We start from the raw sequence: 26,618 nt of genomic DNA, 5'->3' as shown, positions 1-26,618 counted from the left end.
ATGTATATCCATGTGTATGGGGTTGGGTTGGGCCATTTCTTTCGGCTGTTTCCTTGCGCTACCTCGCAAACGCGGGAGAGAGCGACAAAGCCAATATATATATATATATATATATATATATATATATATATATATATATATATATATATATATATATATATATATATATATATATATATATATATATATATATATATATATATATATATATAAATATATATATATATATATATATATATATATATATATATATATATATATATATATATATATATATATATATATATATATATATTTTTTTTTTTTTTTTTTTTTTTTTTTTTATACCTCGTCGCTGTCTCCCGCGTTTGCGAGGTAGCGCAAGGAAACAGACGAAAGAAATGGCCCAACCCCCCCCATACACATGTACATACACACGTCCACACACGCAAATATACATACCTACACAGCTTTCCATGGTTTACCCCAGACGCTTCACATGCCTTGATTCAATCCACTGACAGCACGTCAACCCCTGTATACCACATCGCTCCAATTCACTCTATTCCTTGCCCTCCTTTCACCCTCCTGCATGTTCAGGCCCCGATCACACAAAATCCTTTTCACTCCATCTTTCCACCTCCAATTTGGTCTCCCTCTTCTCCTCGTTCCCTCCACCTCCGACACATATATCCTCTTGGTCAATCTTTCCTCACTCATTCTCTCCATGTGCCCAAACCATTTCAAAACACACTCTTCTGCTCTCTCAACCACGCTCTTTTTATTTCCACACATCTCTCTTACCCTTACGTTACTTACTCGATCAAACCACCTCACACCACACATTGTCCTCAAACATCTCATTTCCAGCACATCCATCCTCCTGCGCACAACTCTATCCATAGCCCACGCCTCGCAACCATACAACATTGTTGGAACCACTATTCCCTCAAACATACCCATTTTTGCTTTCCGGGATAATGTTCTCGACTTCCACACATTTTTCATGGCTCCCAAAATTTTCGCCCCCTCCCCCACCCTATGATCCACTTCCGCTTCCATGGTTCCATCCGCTGACAGATCCACTCCCAGATCTCTAAAACACTTCACTTCCTCCAGTTTTTCTCCATTCAAACTCACCTCCCAATTGACTTGACCCTCAACCCTACTGTACCTAATAACCTTGCTCTTATTCACATTTACTCTTAACTTTCTTCTTCCACACACCTTACCAAACTCCGTCACCAGCTTCTGCAGTTTCACACATGAATCCGCCACCAGCGCTGTATCATCAGCGAACAACAACTGACTCACTTCCCAAGCTCTCTCATCCCCAACAGACTTCATACTTGCCCCTCTTTCCAAGACTCTTGCATTTACCTCCCTAACAACCCCATCCATAAACAAATTAAACAACCATGGAGACATCACACACCCCTGCCGCAAACCTACATTCACTGAGAACCAATCACTTTCCTCTCTTCCTACACGTACACATGCCTTACATCCTCGATAAAAACTTTTCACTGCTTCTAACAACTTGCCTCCCACACCATATATTCTTAATACCTTCCACAGAGCATCTCTATCAACTCTATCATATGCCTTCTCCAGATCCATAAATGCCACATACAAATCCATTTGCTTTTCTAAGTATTTCTCACATACATTCTTCAAAGCAAACACCTGATCCACACATCCTCTACCACTTCTGAAACCACACTGCTCTTCCCCAATCTGATGCTCTGTACATGCCTTCACCCTCTCAATCAATACCCTCCCATATAATTTACCAGGAATACTCAACAAACTTATACCTCTGTAATTTGAGCACTCACTCTTATCCCCTTTGCCTTTGTACAATGGCACTATGCACGCATTCCGCCAATCCTCAGGCACCTCACCATGAGTCATACATACATTAAATAACCTTACCAACCAGTCAACAATACAGTCACCCCCTTTTTTAATAAATTCCACTGCAATACCATCCAAACCTGCTGCCTTGCCGGCTTTCATCTTCCGCAAAGCTTTTACTACCTCTTCTCTGTTTACCAAATCATTTTCCCTAACCCTCTCACTTTGCACACCACCTCGACCCAAACACCCTATATCTGCCACTCTGTCATCAGACACATTCAACAAACCTTCAAAATACTCATTCCATCTCCTTCTCACATCACCACTACTTGTTATCACCTCCCCATTTACGCCCTTCACTGAAGTTCCCATTTGCTCCCTTGTCTTACGCACCCTATTTACCTCCTTCCAGAACATCTTTTTATTCTCCCTAAAATTTACTGATAGTCTCTCACCCCAACTCTCGTTTGCCCTTTTTTTCACCTCTTGCACCTTTCTCTTGACCTCCTGTCTCTTTCTTTTATACTTCTCCCACTCAATTGCATTTTTTCCCTGCAAAAATCGTCCAAATGCCTCTCTCTTCTCTTTCACTAATACTCTTACTTCTTCATCCCACCACTCACTACCCTTTCTAAACATATATATATATATATATATATATATATATATATATATATATATATATATATATATATATATATATATATATATATATATATATATATATATATATATATATATATATATATATATATATAAATATATATATATATATATATATATATATATATATATATATATATATATATATATATATATATATATATATATATATATATATATATATATATATATATATATATATATATATATATATATATATATATATTTTTTTTTTTTTTTTTTTTTTTTTTTATACTTTGTCGCTGTCTCCCGCGTTTGCGAGGTAGCGCAAGGAAACAGACGAAAGAAATGGGGCCCAACCCCCCCCCCCCCCATACACATGTACATACACACGTCCACACACGCAAATATACATACCTACACAGCTTTCCATGGTTTACCCCAGACGCTTCACATGCCTTGCTTCAATCCACTGACAGCACGTCAACCCGGTATACCACATGAATCCAATTCACTCTATTTCTTGCCCTCCTTTCACCCTCCTGCATGTTCAGGCCCCGATCACACAAAATCTTTTTCACTCCATCTTTCCACCTCCAATTTGGTCTCCCTCTTCTCCTCGTTCCCTCCACCTCCGACACATATATCCTCTTGGTCAATCTCTCCTCACTCATTCTCTCCATGTGCCCAAACCATTTCAAAACACCCTCTTCTGCTCTCTCAACCACGCTCTTTTTATTTCCACACATCTCTCTTACCCTTACGTTACTTACTCGATCAAACCACCTCACACCACACATTGTCCTCAAACATCTCATTTCCAGCACATCCATCCTCCTGCGCACATCTCTATCCATAGCCCACGCCTCGCAACCATACAACATTGTTGGAACTACTATTCCCTCAAACATACCCATTTTTGCTTTCCGAGATAATGTTCTCGACTTCCACACATTTTTCAAGGCTCCCAAAATTTTCGCCCCCTCCCCCACCCTATGATCCACTTCCGCTTCCATGGTTCCATCCGCTGACAGATCCACTCCCAGATATCTAAAACACTTCACTTCCTCCAGTTTTTCTCCATTCAAACTCACCTCCCAATTGACTTGACCCTCACCCCTACTGTACCTAATAACCTTGCTCTTATTCACATTTACTCTCAACTTTCTTCTTCCACACACTTTACCAAACTCAGTCACCAGCTTCTGCAGTTTCTCACATGAATCAGCCACCAGCGCTGTATCATCAGCGAACAACAACTGACTCACTTCCCAAGCTCTCTCATCCCCAACAGACTTCATACTTGCCCCTCTTTCCAGGACTCTTGCATTTACCTCCCTTACAACCCCATCCATAAACAAATTAAACAACCATGGAGACATCACACACCCCTGCCGCAAACCTACATTCACTGAGAACCAATCACTTTCCTCTCTTCCTACACGTACACATGCCTTACATCCTCGATAAAAACTTTTCACTGCTTCTAACAACTTGCCTCCCACACCATATATTCTTAATACCTTCCACAGAGCATCTCTATCAACTCTATCATATGCCTTCTCCAGATCCATAAATGCTACATACAAATCCATTTGCTTTTCTAAGTATTTCTCACATACATTCTTCAAAGCAAACACCTGATCCACACATCCTCTACCACTTCTGAAACCGCACTGCTCTTCCCCAATCTGATGCTCTGTACATGCCTTCACCCTCTCAATCAATACCCTCCCATATAATTTACCAGGAATACTCAACAAACTTATACATCTGTAATTTGAGCACTCACTCTTATCCCCTTTGCCTTTGTACAATGGCACTATGCACGCATTCCGCCAATCCTCAGGCACCTCACCATGAGTCATACATACATTAAATAACCTTACCAACCAGTCAACAATACAGTCACCCCCTTTTTTAATAAATTCCACTGCAATACCATCCAAACCTGCTGCCTTGCCGGCTTTCATCTTCCGCAAAGCTTTTACTACCTCTTCTCTGTTTACCAAATCATTTTCCCTAACCCTCTCACTTTGCACACCACCTCGACCAAAACACCCTATATCTGCCACTCTGTCATCAGACACATTCAACAAACCTTCAAAATACTCATTCCATCTCCTTCTCACATCACCGCTACTTGTTATCACCTCCCCATTTACGCCCTTCACTGAAGTTCCCATTTGCTCCCTTGTCTTACGCACCCTATTTACCTCCTTCCAGAACATCTTTTTATTCTCCCTAAAATTTACTGATAGTCTCTCACCTCAACTCTCATTTGCCCTTTTTTTCACCTCTTGCACCTTTCTCTTGACCTCCTGTCTCTTTCTTTTATACTTCTCCCACTCAATTGCATTTTTTCCCTGCAAAAATCGTCCAAATGCCTCTCTCTTCTCTTTCACTAATACTCTTACTTCTTCATCCCACCACTCACTACCCTTTCTAAACAGCCCACCTCCCACTCTTCTCATGCCACAAGCATCTTTTGCGCAATCCATCACTGATTCCCTAAATACATCCCATTCCTCCCCCACTCCCCTTACTTCCATTGTTCTCACCTTTTTCCATTCTGTACACAGTCTCTCCTGGTACTTCCCCACACAGGTCTCCTTCCCAAGCTCACTTACTCTCACCACCTTCTTCACCCCAACATTCACTCCTCTTTTCTGAAAACCCATACTAATCTTCACCTTAGCCTCCACAAGATAATGATCAGACATCCCTCCAGTTGCACCTCTCAGCACATTAACATCCAAAAGTCTCTCTTTCGCACGCCTGTCAATTAACACGTAATCCAATAACGCTCTCTGGCCATCTCTCCTACTTACATAAGTATACTTATGTATATCTCGCTTTTTAAACCAGGTATTCCCAATCATCAGTCCTTTTTCAGCACATAAATCTACAAGCTCTTCACCATTTCCATTTACAACACTGAACACCCCATGCATACCAATTATTCCCTCAACTGCCACATTACTCACCTTTGCATTCAAATCACCCATCACTATAACCCGGTCTCGTGCATCAAAACCGCTAACACACTCATTTAGCTGCTCCCAAAACACTTGCCTCTCATGATCTTTCTTCTCAAGCCCAGGTGCATATGCACCAATAATCACCCACCTCTCTCCATCAACTTTCAATTTTACCCATATTAATCGAGAATTTACTTTCTTACATTCTATCACATACTCCCACAACTCCTGTTTCAGGAGTATTGCTACTCCTTCCCTTGCTCTTGTCCTCTCACTAACCCCTGACTTCACTCCCCAGACATTTCCAAACCACTCTTCCCCTTTACCCTTGAGCTTCGTTTCACTCAGAGCCAAAACATCCAGGTTCCTTTCCTCAAACATACTACCTATCTCTCCTTTTTTCACATCTTGGTTACATCCACACACATTTAGGCACCCCACTCTGAGCCTTCGAGGAGGGTGATCACTCCCCGCGTGACTCCTTCTTCTGTTTCCCATTTTAGAAAGTTAATACAAGGAGGGGAGGATTTCCGGCCCCCCGCTCCCGTCCCCTCTAGTCGCTTTCTACGACACGCGAGGAATACGTGGGAAGTATTCTTTCACCCCTATCCCCAGGGATAATATACATATATATATACATATACACACACACACACACACACACACATACGCACATACACACACACACACACACACATACATATATATACATATGAAAAATGTATATATATATATATATATATATATATATATATATATATATATATATATATATAAGTATACTTATGTATATCTCGCTTTTTAAACCAGGTATTCCCAATCATCAGTCCTTTTTCAGCACATAAATCTACAAGCTCTTCACCATTTCCATTTACAACACTGAACACCCCATGTATACCAATTATTCCCTCAACTACCACATTACTCACCTTTGCATTCAAATCACCCATCACTATAACCCGGTCTCGTGCATCAAAACCACTAACACACTCATTCAGCTGCTCCCAAAACACTTGCCTCTCATGATCTTTCTTCTCATGCCCAGGTGCATATGCACCAATAATCACCCATCTCTCTCCATCAACTTTCAGTTTTACCCATATTAATCGAGAATTTACTTTCTTACATTCTATCACATACTCCCACAGCTCCTGTTTCAGGAGTATTGCTACTCCTTCCCTTGCTCTTGTCTTCTCACTAACCCCTGACTTTACTCCCAAGACATTCCCAAACCACTCTTCCCCTTTACCCTTGAGCTTCGTTTCACTCAGAGCCAAAACATCCAGGTTCCTTTCCTCAAACATACTACCTATCTCTCCTTTTTTCACATCTTGGTTACATCCACACACATTTAGGCACCCCAATCTGAGCCTTCGAGGAGGATGAGCGCTCCCCGCGTGACTCCTCCTTCTATTTCCCATTTTAGAAAGTTAAAAAAATACAAGGATGGGAGGATTTCTGGCCCCCCGCTCCCGTCCCCTCTAGTCGCTTTCTACGACACGCGAGGCAAAGGGGATAAGAGTGAGTGCTCAAATTACAGAGGTATAAGTTTGTTGAGTATTCCTGGTAAATTATATGGGAGGATATTGATTGAGAGGGTGAAGGCATGTACAGAGCATCAGATTGGGGAAGAGCAGTGTGGTTTCAGAAGTGGTAGAGGATGTGTGGATCAGGTGTTTCCTTTGAAGAATGTATGTGAGAAATACTTAGAAAAGCAAATGGATTTGTATGTAGCATTTATGGATCTGGAGAAGGCATATGATAGAGTTGATAGAGATGCTCTGTGGAAGGTATTAACAATATATGGTGTGGGAGGCAAGTTGTTAGAAGCAGTGAAAAGTTTTTATCGAGGATATAAGGCATGTGTACGTGTAGGAAGAGAGGAAAGTGATTGGTTCTCAGTGAATGTAGGTTTGCGGCAGGGGTGTGTGATGTCTCCATGGTTGTTTAATTTGTTTATGGATGGGGTTGTTAGGGAGGTGAATGCAAGAGTTTTGGAAAGAGAGGCAAGTGTGAAGTCTGTTGGGGATGAGAGAGCTTGGGAAGTGAGTCAGTTGTTGTTCGCTGATGATACAGCGCTGGTGGCTGATTCATGTGAGAAACTGCAGAAGCTGGTGACTGAGTTTGGTAAAGTGTGTGAAAGAAGAAAGTCAATAGTAAATGTGAATAAGAGCAAGGTTATTAGGTACAGTAGGGTTGAGGGTCAAGTCAATTGGGAGGTGAGTTTGAATGGAGAAAAACTGGAGGAAGTGAAGTGTTTTAGATATCTGGGAGTGGATCTGGCAGCTGCTGGAACCATGGAAGCGGAAGTGGATCATAGTGTGTGGGAGGGGGCGAATATTCTGGGAGCTTTGAAGAATGTGTGGAAGTCGAGAACATTATCTCGGAAAGCAAAAATGGGTATGTTTGAAGGAATAGTGGTTCCAACAATGTTGTATGGTTGCGAGGCGTGGGCAATGGATAGAGTTGTGCGCAGGGGATGGATGTGCTGGAAATGAGATGTTTGAGGACAATGTGTGGTGTGAGGTGGTTTGATCGAGTAAGTAACGTAAGGGTAAGAGAGATGTGTGGAAATAAAAAGAGCGTGGTTGAGAGAGCAGAAGAGGGTGTTTTGAAATGGTTCGGGCACATGGAGAGAATGAGAGGAAAGATTGACCAAGATAATATATGTGTCGGAGGTGGAGGGAACGAGGAGAAGAGGGAGACCAAATTGGAGGTGGAAAGATGGAGTGAAAAAGATTTTGTGTGATCGGGGCCTGAACATGCAGGAGGGTGAAAGGAGGGCAAGGAATAGAGTGAATTGGAGCGATGTGGTATACCGGGGTTGACGTGCCGTCAGTGGATTGAATCAAGGCATGTGAAGCGTCTGGGGTAAACCATGGAAAGCTGTGTAGGTATGTATATTTGCGTGTGTGGACGTATGTATATAAATGTGTATGGGGGTGGCTTGGGCCATTTCTTTCGTCTGTTTCCTTGCGCTACCTCGCAAACGCGGGAGACAGCGACAAAGCAAGAAAAAAAAAAAAAAAAAAAAAAAAAATATATATATATATATATATATATATATATATATATATATATATATATATATATATATATATTTATATATATATATATATACATATATAAGTATATATATATATATATATATATATATATATATATATATATATATATATATATATATATATATATATATATATATATATATATATATATATATATATATATATATATATATATATATCATATGCCTTCTCCAGATCCATAAATGCTTCATACAAATCCATTTGCTTTTCTAAGTATTTCTCACATACATTCTTCAAAGCAAACACCTGATCCACACATCCTCTACCACTTCTGAAACCACACTGCTCTTCCCCAATCTGATGCTCTGTACATGCCTTCACCCTCTCAATCAATACCCTCCCATATAATTTACCAGGAATACTCAACAAACTTATACCTCTGTAATTTGAGCACTCACTCTTATCCCCTTTGCCTTTGTACAATGGCACTATGCACGCATTCCGCCAATCCTCAGGCACCTCACCATGAGTCATACATACATTAAATAACCTTACCAACCAGTCAACAATACAGTCACCACCTTTTTTAATAAATTCCACTGCAATACCATCCAAACCTGCTGCCTTGCCGGCTTTCATCTTCCACAAAGCTTTCACTACCTCTTCTCTGTTTACCAAATCATTTTCCCTAACCCTCTCACTTTGCACACCACCTCGACCAAAACACCCTATATCTGCCACTCTATCATCAAACACATTCAACAAACCTTCAAAATACTCACTCCATCTCCTTCTCACATCACTATTTGTTATCACCTCCACATTTGCGCCCTTCACTGAAGTTCCCATTTGCTCCCTTGTCTTACGCACTTTATTTACCTCCTTCCAGAACATCTTTTTATTCTCCCTAAAATTTAATGATACTCTCTCACCCCAACTCTCATTTGCCCTTTTTTTCACCTCTTGCACCTTTCTCTTGACCTCCTGTCTCTTTCTTTTGTACATCTCCCACTCAATTGCATTTTTTCCCTGCAAAAATCGTCCAAATGCCTCTCTCTTCTCTTTCACTAATACTCTTACTTCTTCATCCCACCACTCACTACCCTTTCTAATCAACCCACCTCCCACTCTTCTCATGCCACAAGCATCTTTTGCGCAATCCATCACTGATTCCCTAAATACATCCCATTCCTCCCCCACTCCCCTTACTTCCATTGTTCTCACCTTTTTCCATTCTGTACTCAGTCTCTCCTGTTACTTCCTCACACAGGTCTCCTTCTCAAGCTCAATTACTCTCACCACCCTCTTCACCCCAACATTCACTCTTCTTTTCTGAAAACCCATACAAATCTTCACCTTAGCCTCCACAAGATAATGATCAGACATCCCTCCAGTTGCACCTCTCAGCACATTAACATCCAAAAGTCTCTCTTTCGCACTCCTGTCAATTAACACGTAATCCAATAACGCTCTCTGGCCATCTCTCCTACTTACATAAGTATACTTATGTATATCTCGCTTTTTAAACCAGGTATTCCCAATCATCAGTCCTTTTTCAGCACATAAATCTACAAGCTGTTCACCATTTCCATTGATAGAGATGCTCTGTGGAAGGTATTAAGAATATATGGTGTGGGAGGAAAGTTGTTAGAAGCAGTGAAAAGTTTTTATCGAGGATGTAAGGCATGTTTACGTGTAGGAAGAGAGGAAAGTGATTGGTTCTCAGTGAATGTAGGTTTGCGGCAGGGGTGTGTGATGTCTCCATGGTTGTTTAATTTGTTTATGGATGGGGTTGTTAGGGAGGTAAATGCAAGAGTTTTGGAAAGAGGGGCAAGTATGAAGTCTGTTGGGGATGAGAGAGCTTGGGAAGTGAGTCAGTTGTTGTTCGCTGATGATACAGCGCTGGTGGCTGATTCATGTGAGAAACTGCAGAAGCTGCTGACTGAGTTTGGAAAAGTGTGTGGAAGAAGAAAGTTAAGAGTAAATGTGAATAAGAGCAAGGTTATTAGGTACAGTAGGGTTGAGGGTCAAGTCAATTGGGAGGTGAGTTTGAATGGAGAAAAACTGGAGGAAGTGAAGTGTTTTAGATATCTGGGAGTGGATCTGGTAGCGGATGGAACCATGGGAGCGGAAGTGGATCATAGGGTGGGGGAGGGGGCGAAAATCCTGGGGGCCTTGAAGAATGTGTGGAAGTCGAGAACATTATCTCGGAAAGCAAAAATGGGTATGTTTGAAGGAATAGTGGTTCCAACAATGTTGTATGGTTGCGAGGCGTGGGCTATGGATAGAGTTGTGCGCAGGAGGATGGATGTGCTGGAAATGAGATGTTTGAGGACAATGTGTGGTGTGAGGTGGTTTGATCGAGTGAGTAACGTAAGGGTAAGAGAGATGTGTGGAAATAAAATGAGCGTGGTTGAGAGAGCAGAAGAGGGTGTTTTGAAGTGGTTTGGGCACATGGAGAGGATGAGTGAGGAAAGATTGACCAAGAGGATATATGTGTCGGAGGTGGAGGGAACAAGGAGAAGAGGGAGACCAAATTGGAGGTGGAAAGATGGAGTGAAAAAGATTTTGTGTGATCGGGGCCTGAACATGCAGGAGGGTGAAAGGAGGGCAAGGAATAGAGTGAATTGGAGCGATGTGGTATACCGGGGTTGACGTGCTGTCAGTGGATTGAATCAAGGCATGTGAAGCGTCTGGGGTAAGCCATGGAAAGCTGTGTAGGTATGTATATTTGCGTGTGTGGACGTATGTATATACATGTGTATGGGGGGGGGGGGTTCGGCCATTTCTTTCGTCTGTTTCCTTGCGCTACCTCGCAAACGCGGGAGACAGCGACAAAGTATAATAATTATAAAAAAAAATATATATATATATATATATATATATATATATATATATATATATATATATATATATATATATAAGTATATATATATATATATATATATATATATATATATATATATATATATATATATATATATATATATATATATATATAAAACATACAAACCTCCAGCAGCCAGGATCGAACCTGGGACCCCTGTGCAAGAGGCAGGCATGCTAACCGCTAGGCTATGGGACTGTATAATAGGAAGCAACTATTCGAAATACTAAGTGCTTGAATACCCTTCGTCTCACAATGGTGAGCAACGGGGTCTATCGGTTGTTTCCGAACAGCCGCACATAGGCAGCTGATAGCGTTTTACCGAACCTAACTGTACAACGCGGAGGTATATGAATACGAATAAAGTGTATATGAACGCTCACCTTCATAGAACATACAAACCTCCAACAGCCAGGATCGAACCTGGGACCCCTGTTCAAGAGGCAGGCATTCTAACCGCTAGGCTATGTGCGTCTGTTTGGAAACAACTAGTATAGACACCGTTGTTCACCATTGCGAGACGAAGGGTATTCGAGTACTCAGTATTTCGAATAGTTGCTTCCTATTATACAGTCCCATAGCCTAGCGGTTAGCATGCCTGCCTCTTGCACAGGGGTCCCAGGTTCGATCCTGGCTGTTGGAGGTTTGTATGTTCTATGAAGGTGCGCGTTCATATGCACTTTATTCGTATGTATATATATATATATATATATATATATGTATATATATATATATATATACATATAGCCTAGACCATGCTATGATACTCGGGGAGTTGATTTAATTTGGCTGTGACGGGGGAGATAGCTTCAGACCAGAGTATGGGAGAGTGAAAACCCGTGTTACTTCACGTAGACTGAAGGGCGAGGGAAAGCCTGGATACCTACGGCTTTAGTGTGCTCTGAACCATCTACTGACACCACGCGAAGTTCATATCGTTCGACCATTTGCTGCTCACATGTAGCAGATGGAAAGAATCATCATTAGGATCACGGGGTTAAAACCTAGACCGTACAAATGATAGTCTGGTGAGTTCATCTTCTCGCCAACGAGATGATAACTTTCCATCAGAAACCAGCCTATGATCGAGTGAGATCTCCCTTGCCATACTTGAGGGAACTTGGAGAAAGTGTGGTGTTCTAGATGCCAAAGAGAAAACAGGATAGCGTATGGAACCATAGGGTGGGTGTTGGGGCCAAGGTTCTGGGAGCACTGAGTAATGTGTGGAAAGAGAGGTTATTCTATCTGGGAAGGGGGATATGATCATATTTCAAGATATAAAATTCCCAGCGATGCTGTATGTATGCGAGGTATTGGCTGTAAATGAAAAGGCAATGAAGAAGATGAACACAGCAGTATGTTGGAAATGAAATGTTTGAGGACAATATGTGAGGCGAGGAGGGTTGATGGTATAACACGATAAGAAAGGTGTGTGGTAATGTTAAGAAGCATGGATGAGAGAGCAGGTGAAGGTGTGCTGAAATGCTTTGGACGCGCATGTATGTGGAGAAAAAGAATGAGATTTGTTGAAGATAATATGAGTGTAAGAAGTGGAAGGGGAAGGAGAAACGTGTAGGCTGGGACACATCACTGTCCCATATATCAGACAGACAAGCGGGCTAGGACATATCACTATCCCACGGATGGGAAAGATAGATGCCTGGGCTGCATAAAGCCATCATCAGTATTACAGGCGGTGACGATCCATACTGGCACTGCGGATCCACATCTGTTTATTTAATGACCCACTGTACTGGCGGAACCTGTGATTTTATATACGTATATTTAGAATAAAAATCTGTCGCATAAACAGTTGTCATTAAAGTTATATATTATTTGATTTTAATTATACAGACGTACTAGGTAATAGCATCTATATTTAGGTACTGTGATGATAATCATTACAGGTATATCAAAGGCTTAATGAAACCCTTTTGTACGAATGACTATTATACAAGATGACACAGATGTTCTCACCACTATGGACGTTCATAACCTGTAACATTACTACCACCACAACCTCCACCATAACCACCACCACCAACAACAACACCACCACAGCTACCACCACCACCACCACAACCTCCACCACAACCATCACAACCACAACCTCCACCACAACCATCACAACCACAACCTCCACCATAACCACTACCAACAACACCAACAACACCACCACAGCTACCACCACCACCACCACAACCTCCACCACTACCATCACAACCACAACCTCCACCATAACCACTACCAACAACACCAACACCACCACAGCTACCACCACCACCACCACAACCTCCATCACAACCACCACCACCACAACCTCCACCATTACCACCACCACCATCAACAACACCACCACAGCTACCACCACCACCACCACAACCTCCATCACAACCATCACAACCACAACCTCCACCATTACCACCACCACCATCAACAACACCACCACAGCTACCACCACCACCACCACAACCTCCATCACAACCACCACCACCACAACCTCCACCATTACCACCACCACCATCAACAACACCACCACAGCTACCACCACCACCACCACAACCTCCATCACAACCATCACAACCACAACCTCCACCATTACCACCACCACCATCAACAACACCACCACAGCTACCACCACCACCACCACAACCTCCATCACAACCATCACAACCACAACCTCCACCATTACCACCACCACCATCAACAACACCACCACAGCTACCACCACCACCACCACAACTTCCAACACAACCACCACCACCACAACCTCCACCATATCAACCACCACCATCAACAACACCACCATCACAACTACCGCCACCACAACCTCCACCACAACCACCAACACCACAACCTCCAACACAACTACTACCATCAACAACACCATCACAACTACCTCCACAACCATAACCTTCACCATAACCACCACAACCACAGCCTACAAAACAACCTCCACCACCAACAATAACACCATCACAACTACCACTTCAACCATAACCTTCATCACAACCACTAAAACAACAACTTACAGCACTACCACAACCTCCAACATAACCACCACTATCAAGCTCCAACACAACCACCACAACCACAACCTACAATACAACCACCACCAACACCACCACTACCCCAAACACTACTACCACAACCACCAGCAATACCACAATTCCACCACAACCACCACCACCACAATTCCACCACAACCATCACCACCACTTCCACCACCAATATAAACATAACCTCCACCACGACCAACAACAACATCAACATCTCAACCACAACCTCAACCTCCACCATCACCAACAACAATACCTGCACCTTCATCAAAAACCTCCACCACAACCACAACAACCACAGCCTCCGCAACAATTGCCACCACAACCACAATCTTCACCACTACAACCTCCACAACCACCACCACCACCTTCACCAAAACCATAACCTCAACCAAAACCACCACCACAACCACAACCTCCACCACAACCTCCACCACAACCTCCACCACAACCACCACCACAACCACTACATCCACCACTAACACCACAACCTTCACCACAACTTAACCACCACAGCCAACACCACCACCACAAACACCACCACAACGACCACAACCACAACCTCCATCACAACCTCCACCATAACCACAACCTTTACCACAACCACCACCACTACAACCTCCACCACCACAACCACAACCTCCACCACAACCACCACCACCACCAAAACCACCACCACCACCACCAAAACCACCACCACCACCACCAAAACCACCTCTATCACAACCACCACCACCACAACAACAAGAAACACCATCACCAACAACAACAACAACAATGCCATCACCATCACCATCACCAACACCAACACCACCACTACCACCACCACCAACAACAATAACAACATTACCATCAACACCAGCACAACCATCACCTTCACCAACACCGCCATCACCAACACCATCACAATCACCACCACCACCACCACCAACACCACCTCCACCAACAACAACATCCAGAGACCAAACACCCCCATCACTAACCCTCACACTCCTCCCTTCTGTAATGGTAGCCTTCCCTCACCACCATCATCAGACTACCACCATCTCCACCACCACCACCATCTCCACCACCACCACCACCACCAGACTACCACCATCTCCACCACTACCACCATCTCCACCACCACCACCACCACCATCACCACCACCACCTCCATCACCAGACTACCACCATCTCCACCACCACCACCATCTCCACCACCACCACCATCTCCACAACCACCATCAGACTACCACCGTGTCCTCCATTACCACCATTTCCACCACCACCACCATCACCAGACTACCACCATCTCCACCACTACCACCATCTCCACCACCACCACCATCATCAGACTACCACCATGTCCTCCACTACTACCATCTCCACCACCACCACCACCATCATCAGACTACCACCATGTCCTCCACTACTACCATCTCCACCACCACCACCACCATCATCAGACTACCACCGTGTCCTCCACTACCACCATCTCCACCACCACCACCATCATCAGACTACCACCATCTCCACCACCACCACCATCTCCACCACCACCACCATCATCAGATTACCACCGTGTCCTCCATTACCACCATCTCCACCACCACCACCACCATCACCAGACTACCACCGTGTCCTCCACTACCACCATCTCCACCACTACCACCACCATCTCCACCACTACCACCACCATCAGACTACCACCATCTCCACCACCACCACCATCATCAGACTACCACCATGTCCTCCACTACCACCATCTCCACCACCACCACCACCATCATCAGACTACCACCATGTCCTCCACTACCACCATCTCCACCACCACCACCATCATCAGATTACCACCGTGTCCTCCATTACCACCATCTCCACCACTACCACCATCTCCACCACCACCACCATCATCAGATTACCACCGTGTCCTCCATTACCACCATGCCCACACTACAACCGTCTCCACCACTACCACCATCACCAGACTACCATCAACTCCATCACTACCAGCATCACCAGACTACAACCATCACCAGACTATCGCCATCACCACTACTACCATCATCAGAATACCATCATCACCACTACCACCATCACCACCACTACCACCATCACCAGACTACCACCATATCCAGCAATACCACCATCTCCACCACTACCTCCATCATCACCACACTACCACCATCTCCACCACTACCACCAACACCACACTACCACCATCTCCACCACTACCACCAACACCACACTACCACCATCACCACCACTATTTCAAACATTACTACTACTCACATAAGAATGGTTGCTTCCTCACAGGGTAATGGTGTACTATATATATCTATCGTTATCATCATGCAACTCTGCCTCTATTTTATGGTGGTACTTGAAGCTTATATAAACATCTATCGATATATTCCATACTTGCTCGCCGTTTCTGATGTTAGCTAGGTAGCGCTAGGAAGATCTATTCCCTAGATGTTATGTTTCATGTACCAAAAGCCCACCTCCCTATCCACAACCAGGCCTTATTGACCTTTCTGTGGCTTCTCCTGACCTCTTCATATTCTCAGACTCATTTCATAGAGATCACGTCGAACTCTGTATACCATATCACTTCAATTCGTTCTATCCCTTGCACGCCTCACATTCTTCTGCATATTCTTGCCCCAGACCTTCAAAGCATCTTTTATTCCTTCCTGCCACTTGTTGCGGGCCTGAACATTCAGGAGGGTGAAGAGCAGGGACGGGATAAAGTGAATTGGAGCGAGCTAGTACGCACTGCTGTTAATGGAATGAACCAGAGGTGAAGCAACCGGAGGAAACCACGTAGAGGTCTGTGAGGTTGTGGATAGTTGGCTGTGGTTTTGGTGCATTGTCCATGAAAGTTCGGAAATGGTTGTGAGCGAATGAGGCCTTAATGTTATTCTGTTCTTTGCGCGACCTCGCTTATTTGTGAAACGGCTACAAAGGGTTAAAGGATGCAAATGAAAAGAGATGTACTACATCTACATGTGGACAACATCACAGTATATATATATTGTCTCTCTTACTATGAAAAGATGTTGGCAGATGTCCGACAGAGTTTAATCCAGTTTTATAAAACAAAAGATACGATGATGATACACTTCTACCTTTCCATCGTCAAAATCAGGTAGAGGCACTTCTAACTTATTTGAATTTTGAAATATTCAAATATTACATTTACTGAAGTGATGGAGCTTAATGACCATGTAAAACTTCTTGATGTTTCAGTTTCAAGAAAACTATCGCGTTTCACAGATTTGTATATAGTAAACCTACATATGCAAGACTTGGTACAAGTCGCCTTCCCTTTAGATACAAAGTAAATTCAGTTTTCATCACAAGAGCAAGCCACCTTTCCTCTGAGGTCATGTCCTCTGATAAAGATTTTTCTAAACATTTTTTTTTTGTTCTAACAACTCACGTTCATCGAATATCTTTGATCAAACTGGTAACCGGTTTCTATATAAAACACATACCAACTACCACCCATATACCTACCTCTCTTTCCTCTTTTCACTAACAACTTCACTTCTTCATCCCACCCGTTCTAATCTGGCCACCTCCCGCCTTGCGTGTGCCACATGGATCTCTCGCACAAGTCAGTACTACTTCCTTAAATATCCCCTGTTCTACATCCACTCCCTTAGCTGCGTTTACTCTCACTTATTGTTATTCTAAGCATCTCCATAATCACAGTCATATTTTTTTTTCTCCAGAACCATAATGCCACATACAAATCCATATTTTTTTTATGTATTTCTCGCACACATTATTTGGAGCAAACACCTGGTCCACACATCCTCTACCATTGCTCCTTCCCAGTATGATGCTCTGTACATGCCTTCACTCTCTTAATCAATACCCTCCCATACAACTTATCATTTATACCAAACAAACTTATACCTCTGTAGTCTGAACGCTCAGCTTTTTCCCTTTTCTATTAATGATGCATTACGCCAGCTCTCAGATATCTCACTTTGATCCATACATACTATGAAAATCTTTGCAACTGGCCAGCAACACAGTCAACCACTTTTTTGATAGATTCAACTGCAATACCATCTATTCCAGCCGTCTTGCCATGTTTCATCTTATGCAAGGCTTTCACCACTTCTTCTCTCTTCACAGAACCATTCTCTATGACTCTCTTACTTCGCATACCACCCCGACCAAAACACCTTACATCTACCACTCTATCATCAAACACATTTAACAGTTCTTTAAGATATTCACTCCATCTTTTCCCCACTCTATCACTACCTATAATCACGCCTCTTTTTTGCTCCCTTTACCAATGTTGCCATTTGTTCTTTTGTCTTTTGCCCTTTACTTGCTTCCTTCTAAAGCAGTTTACTCGTACGTGCTCACTCCAACCCTCATTTGCCCTCTTTTTTAAACCCTGCACGTTCCTTTTGACCTACTGACCCTGTCTCTTCTACATCTCGCAAGCATTTGCATTCCTAGCGTGTAGTGCCTCCCAAACACCTCTCTTTCTTTTATTGGCAGCATTACTTCATCCCACTACCCTTTCTAATCTTCCCATCTCACATCTTTCGCATGCCACATGCATCTCTTATTTCCCTGAATACCTCCTATTCCTCATCCAGTCTTGCTTCATTTACTCTCACCTATCGTCCTTTTACAGGCAATCTCTCGTACCATTTTTGTCATACATTTTACTTTTTGAAGCTCACTTACTCTCACCACGCTCTTTCCACATGTAATGTTTCCTCTTTACCTAAAACTTCAATAAATCTCCACCCGCTTAATTAAGACGTTCACATCCGAGTGACTCTTGCAAGCCTGTCAATTGGTACGTAATCCAATCATGTTGGCTGACAATCTTTTCTACTCACACATGTATACATGTGAGTGCACCTGTTTCAGACTAGATATCCCCTTGCAACAGTCCTTCTCCAGCACAAATATCCACAAGTTTTTCATTATTTTCTTTCACACTGTTGAATGCGCATATCCGGATATATCCTCAACTGCCATGTTACTCACCTTTGCATTTAAATCACCCATTACTAATATCCGATCTCTTGCACCAAAGCTGGCTGATCCACTCACTCAGCTGCTCCCAAAGTACTTGTCTTTCATCATCCTTCATCTCATGGTCAGTTGCATAAGCGCTCACTGTTACTGTCCCTTAGTGAAGACAATCATAATGGTCTATATAGGGATAATGTCCTCAGTGAAGACCATCATAATGGTCTGTATACGGATATTGGCCTTAGTGAAAACCATCATAACGGTCTGTATAGGGATACTGGCCTTACTGAAGACCATCATAATGGTCAGTTTAAGGATACCGTCCTTAGTGAAGACCGTCATAATGGTCTGTATTGGGGTACTTGGCTTCGTGAAGACCATCATAATGGTGTGTATACGGGTACTTGGCTCGGTGAAGACCAACATGCAGGAGGCTGCAGGAACAGTACGGGGTTGTGGTCTCACAACTGGTGCAGATAGAGGATCAAGTTGTATCTTGAGAAGGAGGAGATGCCGCAGATGAGGAAGGTAACCAGGAACTGACTCAAGTAGTATATGATCTCGGATGATATATTGAAGGTCTTATTATCTCAAGCACCTGCAGTAACGACCTTAACGACTCTTGTCTTACGGACGATATTTGTCTAGACAAGATGGTTGGTGTGTCCAGGTGAAGCTCCTCCGCGGAGCCAGCTAGACCTGACAATGGCACTCCCTGGCACAGCTCTACACGCTCCCCTCAAACATAATGGTCCACCAACAGCAGCAGTAGCTGGTGGTGGCACAGCCAGCAGTGAGCTGTGACCGTCTCAGCCAGGTGGCTGGCAGTGATAGAGCCATCGATGGGCTGTGCCCGCATCAGCCAGGTGGTGGGAGTCCTCCACATTTGGGCCAGCAGCAGCAGGAGGTGGTTCTCTGTCCCCTCGCGAGTCAGGCTCAGTTACCCGGCTGCGTCCGCTCCGTGCACACCTCGGTCAGCGCCGCTTCCTGCCCTCTCACACTCGTCGTTGCGTCACCTTATATGACCGCGATCCGTTGTTGTGCCGGGAAAAATTTACTGGTCATCTGATCTGTATATGAGAAGGTATTGCCTGCAGGTTCTTCAAGCGAGACCCGCTAATGTTGGGTGAAAATTAAAGTTCGTTACCTCGTCCTGTAATAATATTGTAGTCGATTTTTTCGCATATGTTTGTGAAACCAAGTGAAGTAGAACAGATCATTTCCGGATAGAATATGTTTGTGTACCAGAAAAAAGGACAATGGTGGTTGCAGTGTAATAACAGTGCCTTGTTATGACTCCAACATATCACCAGTGTATAAAGACACAGTCGTTATAGAGACCATCAAGTGAATACTTGTGTCCATAACAACCACTGCCCTTGTGCGTGTGTATGGCTGGTCTCCCTCACCCACCCCATGTGAAGGAGGAACATCACGGCAGACATTCTTATGGTCGTGAGGAACAGATCTCATCTAGATGGGGTCTGCTGCTCCTGCTGCTGCTGCTCAATCGTCGTCACACACGTCTGTTCCCACAACACTTGTCTTTGCATACACGTCAGCCCTTGTCAAGATCTGTTTACACATAAACCTGTCTACGCTCAAGTCTGTCCTTTGCCCATATCTGTTCTCGTCCAGGTTTGTCCTTACTACACATGTCCTCGTTCACCCTTTCCTCGTCTGAGTCTGTCCTCCTCACCCACATGTGTCCCAGCCTCCTCACCCACATGTGTCCCAGCCTCCTCACCCATATGTGTCCCAACCTCCTCACCCACATGTGCCCCAGCCTCCTCACCCACATGTGTCCCAGCCTCCTCACCCACATGTGTGCCAGCCTCCTCACCCACATGTGTCCCAGCCTCCTCACCCACATGTGTCTCAGCCTCCTCATCCACATGTGTCTCAGCCTCCTCATCCACATGTGTCCCAGCCTCCTCACCCACATGTGTCCCAGCCTCCTCACCCATATGTGTCCCAGCCTCCTCATCCACATGTGTCTCAGCCTCCTCATCCAGATGTGTCCCAGCCTCCTCACCCACATGTGTCCCAGCCTCCTCACCCACATGTGTCCCAGCCTCCTCACCCACATGTGTGCCAGCCTCCTCACCCACATGTGTCCCAGCCTCCTCACCCACATGTGTCTCAGCCTCCTCATCCACATGTGTCTCAGCCTCCTCATCCACATGTGTCCCAGCCTCCTCACCCACATGTGTCCCAGCCTCCTCAACCACATGTGTCCCAGCCTCCTCACCCACATGTGTCCCAGCCTATCTCTAACCTCGACAACATCTTGATCATGTGACCTCATCTAACCCATCAACCCTCCCTCTCTCTCTCCCTCCATCCCACCCTCTCCTATTTTTAATGGGGACATTTCCTCATACATACATACATATATATATATATATATATATATATATATATATATATATATATATATATATATATATATATATATATATATATATATATATATATATATATATATATATATATATATATACATATATATGGGTGTGTGTGTGTGTGTGTGTGTGTGTGTGTGTGTGTGTGTGTCTGTCTGTGTCTATGTGTGTGTGTTATATGTATATATGATAACTTTTGTTAGCATAATATGTATATTCGTTGTCCTGTCACTGACTTAATCTTTTCAATTCTCCTCTACATCTTCTACAGGTTTGATAATCTATTCTGATACATTGTTTGGCGTGCGTTATATATGCTCATATATTTACCTTGAATTCGTCCATTTCATGTTTGTTCACATTACTTACATATATATATATATATATATATATATATATATATATATATATATATATATATATATATATATATATATATATATATATATATATATATATATATATATATATATATATATATATATATATATATATATATATATATATATATATATATATATATATATATATATTTCTTTTAAACTATTCGTCATTTCCCGCGTTAGCGAGGTAGCGTTAAGAACAGAGGACTGGGCCTTTTTTGGAATATCCTCACCTGGCCCCCTCTGTTCCTTCTTTTGGAAAATTAAAAAAAAAACGAGAGGGGAGGATTTCCAGCCCCCCGCTCCCTCCCCTTTTAGTCGCCTTCTACGACACGCAGGGAATACGTGGGAAGTATTCTTAATCCCCTGACAGCACGTCAGCCCCGGTATACCACATCGCTCCAATTCACTCTATTCCTTGCCCTCCTTTCACCCTCCTGCATGTTCAGGCCCCGATCACACAAAATCTTTTTCACTCCATCTTTCCACCTCCAATTTGGTCTCCCTCTTCTCCTTGTTCCCTCCACCTCCGACACATATATCCTCTTGGTCAATCTTTCCTCACTCATCCTCTCCATGTGCCCAAACCACTTCAAAACACCCTCTTCTGCTCTCTCAACCACGCTCTTTTTATTTCCACACATCTCTCTTACCCTTACGTTACTCACTCGATCAAACCACCTCACACCACACATTGTCCTCAAACATCTCATTTCCAGCACATCCATCCTCCTGCGCACAACTCTATCCATAGCCCACGCCTCGCAACCATACAACATTGTTGGAACCACTATTCCTTCAAACATACCCATTTTTGCTTTCCGAGATAATGTTCTCGACTTCCACACATTCTTCAAGGCCCCCAGAATTTTCGCCCCCTCCCCCACCCTATGATCCACTTCCGCTTCCATGGTTCCATCCGCTGCCAGATCCACTCCCAGATATCTAAAACACTTCACTTCCTCCAGTTTTTCTCCGTTCAAACTCACCTCCCAATTGACTTGACCCTCAACCCTACTGTACCTAATAACCTTGCTCTTATTCACATTTACTCTTAACTTTCTTCTTCCACACACTTTACCAAACTCAGTCACCAGCTTCTGCAGTTTCACACATGAATCAGCCACCAGCGCTGTATCATCAGCGAACAACAACTGACTCACTTCCCAAGCTCTCTCATCCCCAACAGACTTCATACTTGCCCCTCTTTCCAAAACTCTTGCATTTACCTCCCTAACAACCCCATCCATAAACAAATTAAACAACCATGGAGACATCACACACACCTGCCGCAAACCTACATTCACTGAGAACCAATCACTTTCCTCTCTTCCTACACGTACATATGCCTTACATCCTCGATAAAAACTTTTCACTGCTTCTAACAACTTTCCTCCCACACCATATATTCTTAATACTTTCCACAGAGCATCTCTATCAACTCTATCATATGCCTTCTCCAGATCCATAAATGCTACATACAAATCCATTTGCTTTTCTATGTATTTCTCACATACATTCTTCAAAGCAAACACCTGATCCACACATCCTCTACCACTTCTGAAACCACACTGCTCTTCCCCAATCTGATGCTCTGTACATATATATATGTAATTCACGAAGTTTTCGCCTTCACAAAGGCGTCATCAAGGACATTTGATGATGTTTCTGTGATTAATCAGACGAGCCCAACCTGACCTCACCTCACATATATATATATATATATATATATATATATATATATATATATATATATATATATATATATATATATATATATATTGACGTTTGTGTGAATAAATTGTACATTTCCTTTTCCATAGCCAGAGGTTGAACCACTATGTGACATTCATTTTTTTCACTCATTTCAAGCTAAAAGTTTGTTTTCTAAATTGTTTCTTACATTTTTCATATGTATATATATGTATGTGTGTGTGTGTGTATGTGCGTATGTGTGTGTATGTGTGTGTGTGTGTATATGTATATATATATGTATATTATCCCTGGGGATAGGGGTGAAAGAATACTTCCCACGTATTCCTCGCGTGTCGTAGAAAGCGACTAGAGGGGACAGGAGCGGGGGGCCGGAAATCCTCCCCTCCTTGTATTAACTTTCTAAAATGGGAAACAGAAGAAGGAGTCACGCGGGGAGTGATCATCCTCCTCGAAGGCTCAGAGTGGGGTGCCTAAATGTGTGTGGATGTAACCAAGATGTGAAAAAAGGAGAGATAGGTAGTATGTTTGAGGAAAGGAACCTGGATGTTTTGGCTCTGAGTGAAACGAAGCTCAAGGGTAAAGGGGAAGAGTGGTTTGGAAATGTCTGGGGAGTGAAGTCAGGGGTTAGTGAGAGGACAAGAGCAAGGGAAGGAGTAGCAATACTCCTGAAACAGGAGTTGTGGGAGTATGTGATAGAATGTAAGAAAGTAAATTCTCGATTAATATGGGTAAAATTGAAAGTTGATGGAGAGAGGTGGGTGATTATTGGTGCATATGCACCTGGGCATGAGAAGAAAGATCATGAGAGGCAAGTGTTTTGGGAGCAGCTGAATGAGTGTGTTAGCGGTTTTGATGCACGAGACCGGGTTATAGTGATGGGTGATTTGAATGCAAAGGTGAGTAATGTGGCAGTTGAGGGAATAATTGGTATGCATGGGGTGTTCAGTGTTGTAAATGGAAATGGTGAAGAGCTTGTAGATTTATGTGCTGAAAAAGGACTGATGATTGGGAATACCTGGTTTAAAAAGCGAGATATACATAAGTATACTTATGTAAGTAGGAGAGATGGCCAGAGAGCGTTATTGGATTACGTGTTAATTGACAGGCGTGCGAAAGAGAGACTTTTGGATGTTAATGTGCTGAGAGGTGCAACTGGAGGGATGTCTGATCATTATCTTGTGGAGGCTAAGGTGAAGATTAGTATGGGTTTTCAGAAAAGAGGAGTGAATGTTGGGGTGAAGAAGGTGGTGAGAGTAAGTGAGCTTGGGAAGGAGACCTGTGTGGGGAAGTACCAGGAGAGACTGTGTACAGAATGGAAAAAGGTGAGAACAATGGAAGTAAGGGGAGTGGGGGAGGAATGGGATGTATTTAGGGAATCAGTGATGGATTGCGCAAAAGATGCTTGTGGCATGAGAAGAGTGGGAGGTGGGCTGTTTAGAAAGGGTAGTGAGTGGTGGGATGAAGAAGTAAGAGTATTAGTGAAAGAGAAGAGAGAGGCATTTGGACGATTTTTGCAGGGAAAAAATGCAATTGAGTGGGAGAAGTATAAAAGAAAGAGACAGGAGGTCAAGAGAAAGGTGCAAGAGGTGAAAAAAAGGGCAAATGAGAGTTGGGGTGAGAGACTATCAGTAAATTTTAGGGAGAATAAAAAGATGTTCTGGAAGGAGGTAAATAGGGTGCGTAAGACAAGGGAGCAAATGGGAACTTCAGTGAAGGGCGTAAATGGGGAGGTGATAACAAGTAGTGGTGATGTGAGAAGGAGATGGAATGAGTATTTTGAAGGTTTGTTGAATGTGTCTGATGACAGAGTGGCAGATATAGGGTGTTTTGGTCGAGGTGGTGTGCAAAGTGAGAGGGTTAGGGAAAATGATTTGGTAAACAGAGAAGAGGTAGTAAAAGCTTTGCGGAAGATGAAAGCCGGCAAGGCAGCAGGATTGGATGGTATTGCAGTGGAATTTATTAAAAAAGGGGGTGACTGTATTGTTGACTGGTTGGTAAGGTTATTTAATGTATGTATGACTCATGGTGAGGTGCCTGAGGATTGGCGGAATGCGTGCATAGTGCCATTGTACAAAGGCAAAGGAGATAAGAGTGAGTGCTCAAATTACAGAGGTATAAGTTTGTTGAGTATTCCTGGTAAATTATATGGGACGGTATTGATTGAGAGGGTGAAGGCATGTACAGAGCATCAGATTGGGGAAGAGCAGTGCGGTTTCAGAAGTGGTAGAGGATGTGTGGATCAGGTGTTTGCTTTGAAGAATGTATGTGAGAAATACTTAGAAAAGCAAATGGATTTGTATGTAGCATTTATGGATCTGGAGAAGGCATATGATAGAGTTGATAGAGATGCTCTGTGGAAGGTATTAAGAATATATGGTGTGGGAGGCAAGTTGTTAGAAGCAGTGAAAAGTTTTTATCGAGGATGTAAGGCATGTGTACGTGTAGGAAGAGAGGAAAGTGATTGGTTCTCAGTGAATGTAGGTTTGCGGCAGGGGTGTGTGATGTCTCCATGGTTGTTTAATTTGTTTATGGATGGGGTTGTTAGGGAGGTAAATGCAAGAGTCCTGGAAAGAGGGGCAAGTATGAAGTCTGTTGGGGATGAGAGAGCTTGGGAAGTGAGTCAGTTGTTGTTCGCTGATGATACAGCGCTGGTGGCTGATTCATGTGAGAAACTGCAGAAGCTGGTGACTGAGT

General features: G+C 43.2%; 1 pseudogene; it reads left to right on the top strand.

Moving 5' to 3' along the window:
- The first annotated feature begins 20,329 nt into the window (after positions 1-20,329).
- The window catches only part of LOC139764050 (protein O-mannosyl-transferase TMTC1-like), a 571,510-nt pseudogene continuing 565,221 nt past the window's right edge, over positions 20,330-26,618 (top strand).

The sequence above is a fragment of the Panulirus ornatus genome, chromosome 48 (assembly GCF_036320965.1).
Source record: "Panulirus ornatus isolate Po-2019 chromosome 48, ASM3632096v1, whole genome shotgun sequence".
In the NCBI taxonomy this organism is placed as follows: Eukaryota; Metazoa; Arthropoda; class Malacostraca; order Decapoda; family Palinuridae; genus Panulirus; species Panulirus ornatus.
This window is presented reverse-complemented; position numbering and strand designations above follow the sequence as displayed.